The sequence below is a fragment of the Magallana gigas genome, chromosome 1 (genome assembly GCF_963853765.1).
Source record: "Magallana gigas chromosome 1, xbMagGiga1.1, whole genome shotgun sequence".
NCBI lineage: Eukaryota > Metazoa > Mollusca > Bivalvia > Ostreida > Ostreidae > Magallana > Magallana gigas.
Window position 1 is genome coordinate 59,247,929 of NC_088853.1, and position 6,021 is coordinate 59,253,949.

Here is a 6,021-nt window from a genome sequence, read left to right on the forward strand (position 1 = left end):
AATTTTCCCGAATCACTTTGTGTGGCACTGGTCTGAGTATCGGAAGAGACGTCCGTCAAAAATTTTTCAGTCTCGACGAATCTCGCTGAGATTTCCAAAATTGCAGAAAAATCGAATGATATTATGATATTATTATCAGGGTAAACCAGTATACCAAATTTCATTTCAATATGTTCGTCCTCTGCGAAGAAAATGAACGTAAACTGTTGGTGGACCGACCGACCGACAGACAGACAGCAGCAAAGCAATATGCCCTCCCTTCTTCAAAAGGGGGGGGGGGGGCATAATAATAATGTTAACAACTTTAAAGGAATATATATCTGGTTAGTACATGATCAAATTTTCTGAGAATTGGCGTTTTAAACTGGATTTGATCAAGCGGGCAACCAAGTTAATATCTCGGTGAACTGTTTAACATTACCAATTATTTCTTAATTGTTTACACACACTGTCAAAGAAATTAAACCTGTTCATTCGAAAAAGTAATGAGTCAGTGTTAAAATAAAAAATAAACATCTTACATTCCTAGAACAAATCGAAAAGACAGGTCTCACAATACAGACGGCAAGGGCTCCCCAGGCACGGGATATAGGACACAAACAAACTGTTGATGGTAATCATCTGTAACAAACCAAACATTTTATTTTAACACGACTGCTTAAAATTTGTGTAAAGCCTAATAGAAACAGAAGTTGGAGTGTTGGTTCCAAAGAAATTAACACAGCACAAACATTGAACACAGTGCAATATCATCAACATAACATAACCATTTTCAAAGTTATCTAGCATTTCTTTTTTTAACATTTGTAGTTGCTGTATTTTTTTTTTTGAAAAAGGGGAAAGAAGCTGCCAACTCTGCACCTTCAGACAATCATGTGGAGAGATCCAATCAAATAACAGATATAGGTGTTAAAAATCATAGCTCTAAAATTTAAAAGCTTCAATAAATGTGTATTTCTTATACATAATATCATTTCAAATAAAGAATTATGAATTTAATTTTTTTTAAATGTTTGACATTTTCAGCATGTGTTGCTAGTGGAAGAAAAAGAGCTTTAAAAGACGAGAATACACTAAGAAGTATAAAAAAGGATGCAGTTGACATTAAAAAATCAATACATTTCTTCATAATAAATTAGAGGTTTTTTTCTCTCATCAGATCACTTTTGTAAATATGTATTTATATTAGTACTTTAAGCATTGAGAAGCATACCTTTTTAATACAAAGTTGGTTGAAATTGTTTCCAATGGGTTAGATGGTTGATCATTATTGCAGGATAACAATGATCAGCCGTTCAAGCCATTAAAATAATTTCATCTACACAACAGATTATAAAATTAATAATAATAATAAAAGTAGTATTTGGTGATGATAATAAAATATCAAAATACTCCTCAAATCACATATATACTGAAAAAGGTCGAATTTTTTTTTTATTTCTAATTCTAGATTCTCATGTTAAAAAATGCCGGAGACAACTCTTTCAGACCAGTGAAAGAGAAAATGATGAACAGAGCAACTGCACAAAAAATAAGGTTAGTTTTATTTACTACTCAAACTCTACAGAAAAAAATACCTTTTAACAATTGTCTGCATTTCTACATGCACATGATGTAATGTTGACAGCCATTTTTTCTTTCATTCTTAGCCAAGCGGTACATGACAGATGACCTGGTGCAAATGCTGCTGGGAAAATGTACAGAGGTTGAGGAGTTCCTGAAATACAGACGTTTGTTAGCAAATGATAGGTTTTTTTACCAACAATATGAAACATCATTAGCCAAAATACAAACAAGAATTAGTAGACTACACAGAGAACTGTCAAATTCTAAGAATGAAAAAAATGAAAAGTTCATTATGTATGCAGAATTACTACTACAGCATTGGAGGATTTATTTCTGAAGCTAAATCTCAGTTGTACTATATATATACCAAAATATATCCCAGGTATAAATGAACCTATTGTGTTCAAACTGTACTTTTATGGTAAAATTGATAATTAATACATTTTAAATTGTAAGAAATAAATGTATTTTCCTATTTGAAATTTCAGTAGTTGTTTAATTGTATTTTATTAAGTTGGTGTGCTTGGCAAAGACTGCACATGTATTCGAGACCATTTCTACATTATCTAATTTTAGTACCTTGCAAACTTTACTTTCCTTACCTAGGTCATATGGGTATAGTCCACTAATGCATTTCAATATTTTACCAAATTCATTTTGTTCATATTCTTATGAAAAAGCTCAATTATGTCCGATTTTATAAAAATTTCGTCGTAAAAATCATGAATTTTTCTTTAGTTACAAAAAAGAATTGTTTTCAAACACCATGAAAAAGGTAAAATAGAAAAGTAAAGGAATTTCCCTATCCATCAAGGTATTACATGTAGGTATTGGTTTATAAATGATTAAGTTATATGACTCTATAATTAAGGCCCTCAATTCAGTTTTTGCTCCATGTCAAAAGCAGCCATTGAGAGAGAGAGAGAGAGAGAGAGATTAAGAGACACAGAGAGAATTAGAGAGAGGGGGAAAGATACAGAAAGAGAGAACAGATAGGCAACAATATCTACATCTTCATGCACAACACATATATACAGCCTAAAGAACAACACCCCCCCCCCCCAACATTCAATATCAACCCCCACCCCAACATATTGATATATTTTTTCAATAGTATGAGCTAATAAATACTAGTAAATATCTACTTTAAATGATTACTGATAATTTCATTCAATTTTGATTAGGATAAGAAAGATATGTTTTGTGGATTAAGTACTAACCAACATGGTAGGCTTCTACATGTTAAAGAGTGCATCCCTACATCTTCGGTACATAGACATGTCACATGCATGACAAATTAATTTACTCAAATTTAATGCAAATCTATCATCATAAATATAGAATTGGAACCTACCGGACACTAATACAATTCCCTTACAATGCAAACTAATCTTAGATAGCTGGACACTGCTAGAATGAAGTATTTTTCCTCACCGGAAACTTTCTGCTTTTCTACTTTCACTTTTGCTCACTTGAAATGATCGCACTAAAAACCCGAAGTGATATTTGGTCTCAAAATTTATAAAAATGTCTTCTAAACTCATATATAATTAGAAACACAAATACATTTTCATTTTTTTTAATGTAAAAACTCAAAATAAATTACACTCAAGTTAAAATCACAATTTCTTTAACTTAAATTGTTTTTTTTGAAAATCCGGGAGGGGGGGGGGGGTTGTGATGGATATTATCTAAGAAGATGTGTTGTTAAAATGATTAAACTTGTTGGAAATTTAGTTTATTCACATAAATTAGAAGATGTACAAAAGAAAAATGCACGTTTATCATATTAATTGCAAATAAACAAGAAATATGCCTTACCAGTATGGAGCTCAATATGGGTATAGTTCACTAATCATTTTCCATAGGCGGTAATGTTAACATTAGGGTTCATAGCTCCGGCCCTAATTTTCGTTCAGCAACGAGGGACCTCTTGAATGAAAGCTCAGCAAATTGTCTCTTTCCTGTTAAAATTTCGTGGTTCAGTTTCATTTTCCAGCAAAATGCTTCAGTATTGAAAAACTCTGAAAATGAAAGTAAAAGAAGGGAATTTCTCAGTTTTGGAAAGTGTGTACATCAAACAGTTTGAATTCTTTTCTTCAAATGATAATTCAATTTTGACACTTGTTTTTAAAATTGCAAATCCTCTTTTCTGACATGTGTCAAGCATTCTGATTTAAAATGTCCCAAAAAATGTATATACACTCTGAAAGTATAGGGACTATTTTGCTTAAAGGCACTACTTTGTTGTCCTACCGATTCTAAAAATAGTTAGAGGAATATACCCATATATGTTGCTATTAGATATACAAATTCAACTTAGTGAAATCTAAATATATCTGAAAAATCTTTTGATGATCACTGAAAGCTAATACATGCATTGATCCAAAATTTAGCATTAATCGAGCAAAGGCAGCTTTAAACCAGCAAAGGCAGCTTTAAACCATAGCATGTCATTGTAAATAAAATTAATATAAAGCATTCTGACCTACATTGAACTACTTGACAGTACTAGTTCATATTTGTATCATTTTACAGTTCCCAATACTGTACAGCATAGTTGCTTCAAAAAGACAAGTGAGCCGTAACATTTCCAAGGCATGTAACAACCAATTATCCCTGATTTTATCCATGTCATGTGTGCACTTGACAGTGATGGAGGAATTTCGGATTGTGTTGGATATTTCGATCCCGACTTTATAAACAGCAAAAAAGAATGTCACAAGATGGCTGTTCCTCAAATTCTAATAATATTCAATCTTTTAAAATTTATCCAATAATTTTTAGCATGTAAACATCTCAAGGTACGGAACTGTACATTAACAGTTTTTATAGAGGTACATACAATTTTTTGTACTTGTAGTGAAATGCAACCTAGAAACTCATTAACTTTTCCTTACAAAACAATTCCTTACTTTCAACCAATTTTGGCTCTTGAATATTGCTTAGTATCATGTTGCAAAGATCAGGAAAAAAATACAAAAAAAAAACCATACAAAAATTAAAATAAATGGTAAATACATGCAAGTTGTGTCTGACCTTAAAACAAAGATAGGCAATGTATTACATGTCAGGGTTTGACACTCGTCAGAATCTGTACTCGCCATTGGGCAACCAAGAAACAGATCCCTGGTTGCCCAAACAAATTTCAGCTTGCCCTAAATATTTTTTGCACAAAATCAAAGAAAAATGTGTATTGTAATACTAAGTCTGTTTCATTCTCTCTCCTCTCTCTCTCTCCTGACAATACTTTTTTTTATGGTAAGAAAGTTTCCTGTCTTCACTAATATCTGCAATGCTATGTGGACTTTGTAAAAATTTCTACTTGCTTTATAATTAATTTATATTGGTCATTTTTGGTACTAAGTGGCTTTGTCAAGGATGAGAAGTGTGCACATGATGTGAGATTTTTTAAATTTTCATATTCTTGTGTTTATACCATGACTGGAGTCTAGTTCGAAACCGAGCATTCAAATTAGATTGGTTTGCTCCGAGACATATATACATGCAAGTTAAAACCGAGTGGCCTGATCGTACACATCGGCTTAAAACTGAAAAATTGCCACACATCATAATATGACTTTTGTTCACAATTTATAACAGAAGACAAGTTTTGTACTCAAGAAATACTTAAATATTTTGAATTTATCTCATCGTGTATGATCGTATAGCTCTAGAAAAAAGCACATGCCATGTGACATGGCCAAAAAGCGGATACACGTGTGACCAGGCTGAACGTTAAAAATTGTGTTGTTTACATCAATAAAATAAAAGTCAAGCAATAAAAACAGCTGCGGAATGTTACAATCTTTCTGAACATACCATAAAATCTGTCTCAGGTGCATGTTCTTCTTCTACGACTTGTTATTTCTCCATATTTCTCCTCCTTCCACCGCGACACTCGCACCTGCAGGCTGAACTATCACCACGAGATGTCAAGAGCTGCGAAGACACCGATTGACCTCTGCGCATGCGCATATTTAAGTAGTTTAAATGGTTTACTACGGATGAAATGTTAAATAACGTTATTAAAATATTAATCTTTTGATAATATAACAAAATTTTAATGAAAAGTGCTGGAGCAGAAGTACACCATTATGACGTCACGAACGACGACAAACTTTTCGCGGAATTTTTGAAGGCTCAAATGTCTATGGGAGGCCTTAACACAGCTGCGTAAAGAGTTTGTATTCTATTGTTCTTATCCCTTTCTTAATATGTCTCCCGTTTCTAAATTTTTCTGTTTTTATTATTTACAATGCTTTAGGAATGCATTTCTAATGATCAGATGAAATTTAAGAGACAGTCGATGAGTTATAAGCAAAACACAGGGCTCACAATTCTTTGTCATGTAAACAAGGCTCGTGCTCTGTTTTTGTTTACATATGTTCAGTATACCAGTAAAAGATCTTTTTCAAACAGATTTTCTTATCTTATTGCTGCAATAGTGTCTGT

At 32.5% G+C, this 6,021-nt stretch overlaps 1 long non-coding RNA gene across 1 annotated transcript; it reads right to left on the bottom strand.

The window, feature by feature from the left end:
* Positions 1 to 479: 479 nt before the first annotated feature.
* On the bottom strand, positions 480 to 5,539 carry LOC117685870 (uncharacterized). The gene is made up of 4 exons (XR_010712254.1): positions 5,389 to 5,539; positions 3,388 to 3,590; positions 1,578 to 1,717; positions 480 to 621 (listed from the first exon to the last, which is right to left on the bottom strand). It is a non-coding gene; the product is annotated as an uncharacterized lncRNA (long non-coding RNA).
* Positions 5,540 to 6,021: the final 482 nt, after the last annotated feature.